Here is a 14400-nt window from a genome sequence, read left to right as displayed (position 1 = left end):
GAGGGGCAGCTCCATGCAACTAAGCAGGACAGAGCCAGGACTAGGTTGATCAAGTAGAGGATATGTAGCACAAGGAAGTTGGGATGCACACTCCCAGACTGGCAGTCAGTGACATGTCTCTCTCAGGGCCGCTGTCTATCATCAAAATTACAGACAGGCACAGAATACAACCCTCAGAAATCAAGGATGATGTCTGTCAGTGCTAAGACACGAAGTCTCGCAATAGGCAAACTTTTATCTTTGGTGGCCAAAACCAAGCTAGTTCTCGGAATGACATTCTAAGTAAAAAATATAGCATGCCTACTTTGCATCAAGAAGGATCCTGCCACCTGTGCCATGAAGGACCACCTTACCCCTTCTAATGTACGATTTTTTTAAGTTTCATCCAGCAACAAAAACTCAAAAAGGTGGGCTGGGCACATGTGAGTGGAGGAACTTTGAATATAGCAATGATTAAATTCCAAACTGTGTAAGCAGCAGGAAAAACTGGAGGGTAGAAGGGATGAGAACAGTTATGTCAGCAATACATGACATCACATTTTGTGCTGTAACAGGCATGCATGCATGGGGGATTTTTCAGAAAAAGATGCTAAATTCTGGGTGTGGAAAGGATAATCCCAATGACAGAAACCAATAAGGAAGGTTTGAAAGTTAGATCTAATGGTTTTGAGAATCGCTGATTATTATGTGATAAGGTAATGCATTTCTAATGTTTACTTTGGATTTTATGAAGAAATTATAAGAAAAAAAATCACTGATGACTTTATACAATTCTGGGTCAAAGAAAGCTACAGTCTGTCCAGGCAAATAATAAATACAAGGCAAGAACCAATCCTGGACCAAACAGCATTCCAATCCAGGACACGTATAAGCCTAGGGATAATCCAGATCAATGAAAACTGATCTGCCCATATTTTTGACACTTTGGATGAAAACCCATGTGAATGCATGGTGGGCATGCAAATGATATACAGAAGGCTGCACTGCCATTAGTGCCTGTAACTCGGATACTCTTCTTGCTGAAGTGATTGCCAGAAGGAAAGCAGTTTTCCAAGATAAGAACTGTAAGTCTGCTGATGCTGCTGGTTCAAAAAGGGGTAATGTTAAGTTTTCCAGCACAAAATTGTGATCCCATGTAGGCAGAGGGGGTCTCCTTGGAGGTTTTACATTTTTGATCCCTCTTAAAAATTGTCTGAGGAGAGGGTGAGAGAAGATAGGATGATCCATGTTGTACTCTGCTGAAATTGCTGAAGCATGAATCTTAATGGAAGAATAGGACAGGCCATTGTGGAACAGTTCTGCTGAATATTCTAGGATGTGTGCTAGGTTTGCCAGTGTGATATTTGTACCCTTTGATGCGCTCCAAATGAGGAATCTCTTCCATTTAGCTGAGTATGCCTTCCTTGTGGAGGGTCTGCGAGCCTCCAGGATAATGTCCTAGACCCTCTGAGATAAAACAGTTTTGTTTTGTTTTAAGCAATTTTCCAGGCAGTTAGCTGCAGTGTTTTCAAGTTTGGATGCAGGGTCTTGAAGTTGTTCTGCGTTAGAAGAAGAGGCCATAGTGGCAGAGGCCATGAGTTCGCCCGAGACATGCTTCTCAGTAGCGGGTACCAGTGTTGCCTTGGCCAGTCTGGAGCTATTAGTATCGCCTTTGGCTGTTCCTCCCTGATCTTCAGTAGAACTTTGTACATCAATGGGAGAGGTGGAAAAGCATACACTGTTAGGGCATTCCAGCTGAAAGAGAGAGAGTCCACCCTCCAGGCTTGTGGGTGGTATACTCTTGAGCAGAATTTCTTCAGTTGGTGGTTGAGTGGGAGGCTAACAGGTCTATCTCTGGCATTCCCCATTTGCTTGTTATGATTTTGAAGATGTCTGGATGCAGCATCCATTCGTGAGCATCCGTGGTAGTTCTGCTTAAGCTGTCTGCTAATGAATTCTCTTTTCCTGGTACGAATTTGGCCTGCAGCTGGATGTTGAGATTCAGGCCTAGGTTCCACATATCCATTGCCATCCGGCATAGAGGGTAGGAATGCGTGCCTCCCTGTTTGTTTATGTACCACATGACTGTGGTGTTGTCTGTCCTTATCAGCAGATGTCCTTGCTGGAGGAATGATTTGAATGTCTCGATTGCATGTTTCACTGCCAGCATCTCCTTTAGGTTTATGTGCAAGTTCAGCTGGTCCTGAGACTATAGGCCTTGGATACACTTGTCCTCCATGTGTGCTCCCCATCCTAGGTCTGAGGCGTCCGTGGTGATGGTCTGCCTTGGTTGTGGTTTGTTGAAAGGCAACCCTCTGTTGGACTGGCAGGCCTGAGCCCACCACAGGAATTCCTTTTTCAGGCATGGAATGGTTGGTATCATGGTTTCTAGACTGTGCCTGTGTTGAGACCATACATTCCTTAGGTACCATTGTAATTTTCTCATATGTAGCCTGGCATGCGGGATCAAGATTATGCAGGATGCCATGTAACCCAGGGCCTGCAGGACTTTCCTTGCAGAGAGCTGAGTTTGTCTTGTCAAAGCCATGAAGTAGACTGGGAGTTGCTTTTGTTTTTCTTCTGTGAGAAAAGCCATCTGAGTCACTGTGTCCAGATCCGCACCCAAAAATGTTATCCTTTGGGATGGCACTAGTCTTGACTTCTGGATGTTGACTGTGTATCCCAAGGCCTGTAACAGGTGCATGACATAGGCCAAATCCTTTATTAGTTTTGTCTTGTTGTCCGCTTGTAGTAGGCAGTCGTCCAGGTATGGATAGATTTGAATTCCCTGAAGCCTGCAATGTGCACTTACTGATGCCAGGCATTTCGTGAATACTCTGGGTGCAGTAGATAAGCCAAAGGGCAATGCTGATAATTGATAATGCTCTGATCCTGCAAGAAATCTGAGGTGTCTTCTGCAATCTGGTCGTATAGGGACGTGCAGGTATGCCTCCTTGAGATCTAGAGTCACCAGCCAAGACTCCTTGCCCAACATGGGAAGAAGTTGCTGTAGGGTCAGCATCTTGAATTTTGGCACAATGAGATATGTGTTGAGTGCGGACAAGTCGAGAATAGGCCTCCATTGATTTTCTTTTCTTGGTACAAGGAATAGTCTGGAATAAAATCCTTGGCCTTGTTCCATAGATGGTACCCTTTCTATAGCTTTCATTTGAAGTAAATTGTGGATTTGTCTTAAAGCCTCTGGCTTCTGGTTTCGTGGAAGGTTTGGGATTCCGCTCCTTTTTGGAAAAGTGTGGAAGTGAAACCTGTATCCTTTGTCTATTGTTTGCAATGTCCATTTGTCTTTTGTAATGCAATACCAGTTTTTCGAGAATAAAGACAGCTTTCCGCCCAAGGGTGCTTCCAGTTGTTCCCTGGTAGGCGGAATCAGAGTCAAGTCATTGTGTCTGTCCTGTGGAAGTGGTTGTAGTTGCAGCTGTGGCACTACTCCTCTGGTTGGCAGGCTGCCACTGGCGGCCTCTGTAGGCGCCCTTTGGTTGACCTCTGCCTCTAGGGGCTCTATTCCTGCCCTCTGTGCTCTGGAGGTGTCTGGAAAGGACCAATTCTTTGAAGGCCAGTTTCTGCTGAACCTCGGAGGTTGAACCTGCAGAAAATCCTTTACTGTTTGCACAGATTTTGCTTTTTCTTCCACTTTCTTTAGGATCTCCTGTGCAGGGGAGCCAAATAAACTTTGTTTCTCCATTGGAGCATCTAGGAGTTTAGCCTTGACATGGTCTGGCAAGGATTGCTCTTTTAGCCAGGCATGTCTTCGAATTACTGCCCCAGTCATAGCTGATCTAAATGAAGCCTCCAGTGCATCATAGCCACATTTTAAGAAATGATTACTGACCTGCTGAGAGTTGTGTACCAAATCCTGAAGGGACTTTCGGTCTAAAGGTTCAGTAGAAGAAAGCTTTTTATTCAGCTGATCTAACAAATATTCCTGGTACTGTATCATGTGGAATTGACAGTTTAATGCCCTGGCAGAAAGAGTAGCAGATGTATAAACCTTTTTTCCCCATCTCTCTAGTGCTCTTGACTCTCTTTCAGAGGGTAGGGGTTTTTTGGCAGTGGCAGCTGCAACACCTTTTGGGCCCTGAGATATAGTTTCTGGGTCTGCAGCATGGGCTTTATACAAATGGAAGTGAGAATCCGGGACCCTGTAATATCTGTCAGGTTTGGCAGGGGCTGGGGGAAGAGAGTCAGGGGCAAGACTGACATCATTATATGCATCATCAACTACAGTTAGCACAGGTGGTATGGCTAAAGGCCTATGCTGTGGTAAGTGTAAAAAAGTTCTTAATCTTTTTCTAGAATCAGAGAAATCCTGACCCTGCCATTGAAATTGTTCCCTCATTGAATGCAAAGTTTCCCCAAAGGAAAATTCTTCAGGAGGGGAGGCAGAAGGAATTGAGTCTTCTGCATCTGAATCCTCATAAGGAGAATATGGCCCTTCCTGATGGTCTGATAAATCTGATCCATCCGGGGAGTAATCTGAGGAGAGAGGTTCAGGGGGTTCAGTCCTAGGCCTTTTGTCAGGAGGAGGGTGGGAGGCCCTGTCTGGGTGAGGTTGGGAACCCCTAATCATGGATATAAGGTCCTCAGCAAGGCTGAGAATCTGAGAACTTGAGGAAGGTCTCTGAGAAGTAGCTTTTGCAGGTAAGGCTTTTAAAATTTTAGCTGCTTTAGCTCTGGAGAAGGCCTTAATAGACATAGAAGCAGGGGGCCTAGCTGCCCCATGTGCAGGTGTAGAAATGTCCAATGGAATGGTGTCGGACAATTCTTGTGCGCTTGCTTCTTCGGTAGGGATTTCGGTAGCCGACGCAGCCGGGGCCTCTCTGGCCTCGGTTGTCGGAGGTATGATTTCGGCAGAAGTAAGAACCGAGGACTCGGTTTCAGCCGGAACTGAGACACTCGCGGTAGGCCTAACCGTGGTTTCAGCCGTAATCGCGGGCCGCGAGTGTCGGTCCTTTTCCTTGCGTTTTTTGGCTAAATGTGTAGTCGGAGTCTCCGACGGCATTTTATATGCAAAAGCGGATCCAAAAAACTCTTCTGCAAACTCCGACCGACGTCTAAGAGTCTGTCGGTTGAAGGAGGCATAGGCTAAACAAGCTGCTACGTCGTGGTCTGGGCCTAAGCAACGAAGGCAGTAAGAATGGAAATCCTTATGAGGTATTTGTTTCCCACAAGTTAAACAATTATTTACTTTGTCTGACATCAGCTGAGGCAAGAAAGAGTCCCCAACGGGGTACTTAGCTTTTTTAGAAGTCTTCGGTAGCTGAAATCTCTGGATCTGACCGACCGGCACTTGCGAACAGCTTCTGCTTCGGGCACCGCGCGGCAAGAAAGACTGAGGAAAATGGCGTCGGCTGATGCCTTTATACCCCAGAAGCTCTGATGTCGGGGAAAGTGCGACATCAGCCGAGGCCAGACCCAGACTTTGGAATCCGGCCGACCGAAGGGCTGCCTGAGACAGGACAACCCATATGTTATGACTGCAGATGCATCCTTGAAGGACATCCCTAGCCATAGCATCATCTGAATCCAGATGGCCAGGAGTTACCATGAAACCTATGTAAGCATCTATAGACAGTCCATGGTAACAGTTTTCCCTCAGCCCAGACCAAGCTTTCCCAGTACTGATTTTACCAGGAAGAACTAGAATGTATACAGATAACATACAACTTTGAGAATCCTAAGCCACAATGTAGCAGATGAATATATGTTCTTGCCATACCTCTACCACTCTTTAAAATTTCTGTCAAATGATAAGAAGAAACAAATGCTGTTTTCTGGGAACCTGTCAACCATGGGAAACTTGGATAACAAATCACTTGAGAGCAGATACTTGGCAGTGTCTTTCCCGGAGGCTAAAGGAGTAGTGTAAGAGTGCTTCCAGGCTTTCAAATAAAATCCTCAAAGTTGGAACCCAATGCAACTATAACAAGGAAGTCCAACATCTATGAACTCCATGTGGAATCTAGATTATGCAAGACTTCATGAGCTACAAAGACTCCATGAAAAAACAGGCCATCTGCTGAGGGGCTCAAGGAACCAGGAAGTGGAGGTTCACAAACCTTGCCCATCTCAGCAAGGACTATGTCATAAAGACACTCCTCATGGTAGTCAAAAGGGAAGAAACCCAGTATCTTTCAGTAGCCATGTAAAAGAAAAATGATGCAAGAACTCACACAAAGATGTGATAAGCATAGGTAAAGTCTCAGGCAGGTTAAGACATGCATGACCAAATGCATACCAAAGTCATCATGTAAAAGGGAAAGGTTTGTTGTTGGGTCTAGAAACAGAGAGTAAAATTCTGCATGTGCAACCACATGTAAACAACTTTCTGATATTTCATGCCTGAGCCATGGACCTTGGTGCAGGCTTATCTGATGCTGCTTCCTCAGCAAAAACAGATCAACCTTGCTGGGGCTGAGAGAAGTCCTCAGGGACAAGCCTTGAGCCCAAGTACTCCTGATCCATGATGTGATGATTTGAGGGGCAGCTCCATGCAACTAAGCAGGACAGAGCCAGGACTAGGTTGCTCAAGTAGAGGATATGTAGCACAAGGAAGTTGGGATGCACACTCCCAGACTGGCAGTCAGTGACATGTCTCTCTCAGGGCCGCTGTCTATCATCAAAATTACAGACAGGCACAGAATACAGCCCTCAGAAATCAAGGATGATGTCTGTCAGTGCTAGGACACGAAGTCTCGCAATAGGCAAACTTTTATCTTTGGTGGCCAAAACCAAGCCAGTTCTCGGAATGACATTCTAAGTAAAAAATATAGCATGCCTACTGGGCATCAAGAAGGATCCTGCCACCTGTGCCATGAAGGACCACCTTACCCCTTCTCATGTACGATTTTTTAAGTTTCATCCAGCAACAAAAACTCAAAAAGGTGGGCTGGGCACATGTGAGCGGAGGAACTTTGAATATAGCAATGATTAAATTCCAAACTGTGTAAGCAGCAGGAAAAACTGGAGGGTAGAAGGGATGAGAACAGTTATGTCAGCAATACATGACATCACATTTTGTGCTGTAACAGGCATGCATGCATGGGGGATTTTTCAGAAAAAGATGCTAAATTCTGGGTGTGGAAAGGATAATCCCAATGACAGAAACCAATAAGGAAGGTTTGAAAGTTAGATCTAATGGTTTTGAGAATCGCTGATTATTATGTGATAAGGTAATGCATTTCTAATGTTTACGTTGGATTTTATGAAGAAATTATAAGAAAAAAAATCACTGATGACTTTATACAATTCAGGGTCAAAGAAAGCTACAGTCTGTCCAGGCAAATAATAAATACAAGGCAAGAACCAATCCTGGACCAAACAGCATTCCAATCCAGGACACATATAAGCCTAGGGATAATCCAGATCAATGAAAACTGATCTGCCCATATTTTTGACACTTTGGATGAAAACCCATGTGAATGCATGGTGGGCATGCAAATGATATACAGAAGGCAGCCCATCTGGGAACCAAACTAAAGCACCAAGTGCTATAAAGCCTCAATGCTTAGTTAGTCTTAAGCATCAGTTATAACTCTGACTCCTTGGAAATAAAAGTACCCAGGGAAAACTGCAGCAAGAACTACAGTTAACTAATATTTTAGCTGTACATATGGTACTACACAAATCCAGCTGTAAACTATAAAATAAATATAGCCACCTATAACTGGTACCATAGCAAATACATTTTGAATTAAAGAATAACTACATAAACTATTGTTGGCTTCTTACAAAATTTAATGAAGTACTAAAGAATCCGTCAAAATGATAAAAGGATGGAAATAGTTCTAAACAAGAAAAACTGAACACTATTTCAGAATGAGGGTAATGAAAATGTGACAACAATCACTTTCAGGAAAATAAGTTTTTAAAATACATTACGTACAAATGGAGAAGAGTTTTTGCCCTTCAAAAGCAGTATGAACTGATCTTCACAGAAAAAAAGATATATTTTTATTGCATCAGTTAATATAACTTTTCTTGGTTGGGCAATATTTCTCTCTAAATCAGAATCTGGCACACATTTTTGTTTGTAAATCCAGTGTTCTGTGACGTTCATAAGTCCACACCAATGCAAGTCTTGACAAAATGCACTAGTTAGAGAGACAAACGTCCCCAAAGGCTACCAATTCACTCCCATGGCACTAGTGAGCAATAAACAAGTTATTCAGTTATCATGATGATAGATCTGTGCTGTATGCTTCCGTCCTTCAACAGATGGGTCTTCAGCTCTGACCTTGGATCCCAAGCTCAGCCTTCTTCCCTTACCTAAAACCCCCTGCAAAACCCAGCATTACCTTACACTGTGTTTGCCCAAGAATGCAGACAACCCCATAATGGTAGTAATAATAATAATAACAATAATAATGGCATAACAGGCTTATCTAAAGGTAAAGGTAAAATGAATGCTCAAAAGCTGATCTTGAGCTAAAATGAGCACTTGAAGGACCTTCAGAATAGGTCAGTCTGGTCAAACCAGAATAAAGGAATAAGAAGTTATGTACCTACCATAACATTCCATGTTAGTTGTCTTCATCTCACCTTCTTTCTTGCTGTTTGGGATCAGAGCCGATCCTCGGCTCCAACTCGGCCATCTTCAATAGCTCGAGAGCTGTTTACTGGCTCGAGGCTACCCCTTATCCCATGATGCCTAGCGATAGCTACCCAGATCTCGTTTGAAATAACTAATCCAGACATAATAAGAGAGAAACCAGTTATCAAAAAACTGGTTGTTCCATGCATTCTAATATCTAGAATAGGTTAGGAAGACCTGGCCAGAAGAATAACAATAAAAGAATACTCAGCCAGTTAAAAAAGGAACTCCTCTCAATCTACTAGGATGGGGGACGGAGGAAGGGACGCAAGAAAGAAGGTGAGATGAAGACAACTAACATGGAATGTTTGGTAGGTACATAACTTCTTAATGTTAAGTTGCCTATCTCGCCTTCAATCTTGCTGTTTGGGACAGCGTCCCTAGCACCTAACACCCTGGGTGGCTCAGTAGAACAGACTCTTCAGAACAGTGGAACCAAAGTCAGCTCTGCTCCAAGAGACCATATCCACCCTGTAATGAGAAATAAACATATGAGGGTTTGCCCACATGGCAGTTGCACAGATGGAATCCATGGGCAACCTAGAATGAAAGGCTACAGAGGTGACTACACCCTAGTAGAATGACCTTTCGGTTTAACTGGTAACTCTTTGTTCCTTAACTGGTAAATAAAAGTAATAGTGTGGGACAACCATCTAGATAAGGTCACCTTGGAAACTGGGAGACCTTGTTTGTTTAAGGCATAAGAAAGGAATAATTGGTCTGAATTTCTTATTTCTTTAGTTCTGTGAAGGTAAAAACGCAATTGTCTATGAACGTCCAATTGGTGAAGTTTGTACTCTGCTTTGTTGCTATGATTTGGGAAGAGCACAGGGAGATCTATAGATTGGTTTAAATTATTTTCTGACTTTAGAAAGAAACGAAGGATTAGTCCTCAGAGCAACTCTGTCCTTGTGAAACACCAGGTAGGGAGAACGAACACATAGTGCTTGAAGTTCTGAGACATGCCTAGCTGAAGTGATAGCTACCAGAAAAAGCGTCTTCCAAGATAGAAACTTGATGGAGCAGGATGCTGCTGGTTCAAAAGGAGGCAGAATTAAGGAAGTTAGGACTAAATTAAAGTCCCAAGGAGGAGGAGGATCTCTCACTGGAGGTCTAAGAAGAGATGTTCCTCTCAAAAAAGCTTTACAGAGCTTATGAGACATAATGTTCGCATTTGACAAACCAATATGAAAATTAGAAATGGCCGCTAATTGTTCCCTAATCGTAGCAGAAGCGGCCCCGGAGTGAAACAGTTGTGCCAGGAATTCCAGAATTTCGTGGACTGGGGCTGAGAAGGGATCAACATTCCTAGACTCAGCCCAACAAGAAAAACGTTTCCATTTGCTAGCATAACTTTTCTCGTTGTAGACTTATGAGAGGAGACGATAATCTCACGGACTGCTGGGGAAATGCTGGAAAGCCTGGCTAAGGTTGGAAGTGTAGCAACCAAGTTGTCAGCTGGAGAGTTTGGAGGGATTGATGCAACCCACCTGACTGATGAATCAGGAGATCTGGAATTGGGTCCAGAGTCCAGGGCTGATCGAGAAGGTAATGGTGCAAGAACGGGAACCATATCTGTCGAGGCCAGTAGGGGGCAATGAGGATCATTTTGCAACCCAACGATTTTGCTTTCTGTAAGAGTTTCAATATCAGGGGAAAATGGAGAAAAAGTACAAAGAAGTCCCTGAGGCCAACCGTGGACTAGAGCGTCTCTGGGTATGTGACCTGGAAGCGGAAGAAGGGAGAAGTAGTTGCTGCATTTGCTGTTGAAGGGGGTGGCAAAAAGATTGCAGCAAGGCTGTTCCCATTTGTGGAAAATAAGATCCACAACTTCCTGATTCAGAGACCACTTGTGAGGCATGAGGATAGCTCTACTGAGCCTGTCCGCTATGACGTTGGATCTCCCAGGGATGTGTGTTGCAATCAGAAAACGTTGGGAGGAAATCGCCCACTGCCAAAGTCTGAGTGCCTCTCGACACAGGAGGTAGGATCTGGTTCCGCCCTGCTTGTTGATGTACCACACCACTGACATGTTGTCTGTTTGAATTGCAATGGTCCCGAAAGGAAGAGAGTCTTGAAGAACTTGCAATGCTAGGAGCACGGCTCTCATTTCTAGGACATTTATGTGCAGATGGTACTCATGAGGTTGCCAAGTGCCTTGGACTGTTCTGCCCAGATAATGCCCCCCCCACCCTATCAGGGAGGCGTTTGTCGTCACTGTGGCTACCAGATGGGGTTGTATGACAGGTCTGCCCTGAGTAACTAATGGGGGGACCATCCACCAAGAAAGGTGTCTTTTGCATGCTTCTGTGATCAGGATCATGTGAGACATGGGTAGCTCTTGGAAAGACCACTGCGTGAAAAGAAACCACTGAAGAATTTTCATGTGGAAGCGCGTTAGTGGGAGTAGAAGAATGGCAGCTGCCATGGAGCCCAGAGTTTGAAGGACATACCTGACTTGGATCCTTTTGCTCTGCATTAGAATTTGCACTTGTTGACGAATTGTGGACACTCTTTCTAGTGGCAACCTTGCGAACATATCCCTTGTGTTTAAGTCTGCTCCTATGTAAGTGATAAATTAACAGAGCAACAAGGCAGATTTTTTGAAATTTATTGTAGTACCTAGCTGAGTGCAGGATGTGATTGTATAATCCCGCGCTTGTAGAAGTTGATGCCTGGTGGTAGCAGTGAGGAGCCAGTCATCTAGATATGGAAACACCTGGAATCCTTGATGTTTCAGGTGAGCCGTGACTACTGCCATACATTTGATGAACACCCTGGGGGCTGTGGTGAGACCAAAGGGCAGAGCTCTGAACTGGTAATGACTGGCCCCCACCTGAAAGAGAAGAAATCTCCTGGAGTGTCTGTCCATCTTGATATGGTAGTACACGTCCTGAAGATCTATCGAGCACATCCAACTGTCCTGACCCAGGAAGGGTAGAATGGACTGTAGCGTGACCATCTGAAACTTAGTTCTTTGTACAGATTTGTTTAGTCTGCTGAGACCCAGGATCGTTCTCCAGTCCCCTGTCTTTTTTGGTACCAAAAAGAACCTTGAGTAAGTTCCGGATCTGTGTTGGTCTGCGGGGACTTCCTGGATGGCTCTTTTTTCAAGCAGTTTTGAAATTTCTATTACTGCTTGCTCTTTCAGATTGGGTGGAACAACTGGAAGGGTCTTCTTTGACTCTAAGGGGGGTTTGATGGAAGGAAATTTTGTAACCACCGGATATAATGGACTGTACCCATCTGTCTTTTGTTAAATTTTGCCAGGCTTTTGGGTACAGTGAAAGTCTTCCCTCAACTGCCTCCAGAGGTGAGCAGCCGGGCAACCCTTCAGGGATGCTGGAAGGGCTTATCAGAGAAATTTTCTCTGTTGCCCTGGTTCTGCGGACCCCCTCTGCCACAAGGGCGGCATCTATTATTATTGTTTCCCCCTCTGCCTCTGGAGGAAAAATCACTACATGTGTCAGGCAAGGCTCCCTGACATTTATGGAACCACATCTTCCCACTCTTCTGACCCTTGGGGTAAGGTCTAGAGGGAATGGAAAAATGGACTCCCATGGCAGAGAGAGTCTTGCCTTCTTGCTCACACCTAGTCAATGTGTCTTTCACCTGTGGCCCAAAGAGAAAGGAGCCATCAAAGGGGGTATTGGTGAAGGATGCTGGAAAGGGTTCCGCAAAGTGACACAGCCGCATCCACGCATGCCTCCTAAGGGCTACACCCGTGCCCACGGATCTACTCGCTCCATCGGCTGCATAGAAAATGAGCCTCATGGAGGAGTTAACTACAGAATTAAGCGCCGCTAGCTGGGAAGCAACTTTGGCTTGTGCTCCCTCAGCTGTAGGATCTTGAAGGGTATCTCCAAGCTCTTTAAGGAGATCCCTTTGAAGTCGAGTAAAATGACATAGATAGTTCAATGACCTCATGGATAAGGTCGCTGAAGCAAACATTCGCTTTCCGTACCTGTCCATCATACTAGACTTCTTGTTAGGGGGATGCACAGATGAAGAGGTCTCAGCTAACTCTTTTTTGATGGCTGCTGCTACCACCATGGCATCAATGGGCACACCTTTAGAAAGGAATTGCTTATTCTGGGGAGCTGTAATAAATTTACCAGGTCAATTTACTAGGTCTCCTCAGAGTTGGTTCCACTGTGTCTGGAGCTGACCAAGCCTTTCGAGCCACTACGGACATAAGTGGGTCGAAAGGCGGAGAAACCCGGGAGGTGGAAGGTCAGGAACCGAAAGCATCCAGGAATACAGACTCATCCTTGGTAGGGGCTAGGGGATTCCAGTTTCCACTCTGCCTAAGTATTTCCAGGATGTCCGAGAAGGAAACATTTTCAGAGGGGTATCTCGGGGACCCTTCCAATTCATCTAAGTCTGTATCAAAAGTGACAGACTCAGGGGAGTCAATGCGTTTCCTCTTGCACTTCTTATTCTGAGGGTGCTCCTCTGAGTGATCAGGGGATGCCTCGGAAGAAGAGTAAACACCCAATGGGGTGTCCTGGAACATTGGTTCCCTACACTTGGGGTCTGGAGGAGGAGCAGAGGTTGGCACAGACACTACGTGGGACGGAGCCGGGAAGTTGAGGAAGGAGAGAAGCAGGCAGCACAGATCTATTGTTAAGGTAAGTACATAACTTTCATATCTGATGTCATCTCTTCCATCTACAAGCTGTTTACAAGTACTCGGCTCTCATCAGGCAAATAATAGGGTACAATGTTCCCTTCTCTATGCACCTCACCAGACATCTGCAGCAAATGGAGAGACTTCAGACGTTTCTCACCAAGAAAATTTAGGGTCTACAATGCATGATCTACATGGACAGACTAAAGGCCCTATCACTTTACTCAGTATCATATAGACTGCATAGAAATGACTTGTGTCTGGCCTACAGAGCAGTCTCAGACCCTGCGTTGATGAAGCTGCTACATATAAACAACTCCAACAGGACAAGATTCACTTGCTCTAGGGATCTTAACCTAACCTGCGATATTAACAGGACATGCTGGAGAGACAGCTGTGTCTCCCAGACATAGCCACTCCTCTGGAACAAACTCCCAATTCATGTAAAACAGAGATCCTCAATGAAGCATAACCTAGACAACTGGATGGGAAACCACACAAACATAGACTCTACATCTTGGCCCAAAACAAAACAAGGGTATAACATGGCTAGGCTTGTATAGGCCTTAGGGCCAATAGCCTAGTAACCACCTATGATCCTATGACGATCCTATGATGTGTTCCTCAGTAGATGAGTCAGAGTCCCCAGCTAATATAATGCTTGGCTAGTTTCATGGAAGGAAATTCTGGAGGGCAGCTGAACCAAAGGCCACCCTGCCTCTCAAGAGTAAATCCAGTTTATAATGGAATATAACATTATGAACAGTTGACCAAGTGGCAGCTGCACAAATGTCATCAACAGATGCTCTGGAAAAGAAAGCAGTAGAGGTTGCCACAAACCTAGTAGTGTGAGTTTTGATGGGTTTAGGTAATGCTAATCCTTTTTCTTTGTATACATATGTAATGCAAACAGGGAGCCACCTTAACAAACTGACCTTAGAAACCTTAGAAACTCCATGACCCAGTTTACTTGCTGAAAAAGACATAACAGTTGACCAGATTTTCTGAATTCTTTCATACAGTGGATGCAAAAATCTAACCATCTATGAACATCTAACAAATATAGCATGTATTCTCCTTTACTGGAAAAATTCAGGAAGAAAACTGGAAGATTAATGTTCTGATCTAAACTGGTCTTGGTAGCTACCTTTGGTAAAAAGAAAGGATTGGTTTGAAAGGA

At 44.5% G+C, this 14400-nt stretch overlaps 1 protein-coding gene and 1 long non-coding RNA gene across 3 annotated transcripts in view; one reads left to right on the top strand and one right to left on the bottom strand.

Moving 5' to 3' along the window:
• Positions 1–14400, bottom strand: part of NPHP1 (nephrocystin 1) — a 1368595-nt gene that overhangs the window by 239407 nt on the left and 1114788 nt on the right. The window lies entirely within an intron of this gene.
• LOC122789850 overlaps positions 4022–14400 on the top strand; it is a 13488-nt gene continuing 3109 nt past the window's right edge. The window contains exon 1 of one of the 2 annotated variants that reach the window (XR_006362885.1): positions 4022–4032. This is a non-coding gene — a long non-coding RNA (uncharacterized LOC122789850). Of the gene's footprint in view, positions 4033–4513; positions 4526–14400 lie in introns of those variants that run through there. The other variant, XR_006362884.1, reaches the window with a different exon arrangement.

The sequence above is a fragment of the Protopterus annectens genome, chromosome 1.part2, assembly GCF_019279795.1.
Source record: "Protopterus annectens isolate FY-2018-M chromosome 1.part2, PAN1.0, whole genome shotgun sequence".
Classification (NCBI taxonomy): domain Eukaryota; kingdom Metazoa; phylum Chordata; order Ceratodontiformes; family Protopteridae; genus Protopterus; species Protopterus annectens.
Note: the sequence above shows the minus strand (reverse complement) of the source record. Positions and strands in the feature narration are given on the sequence as shown.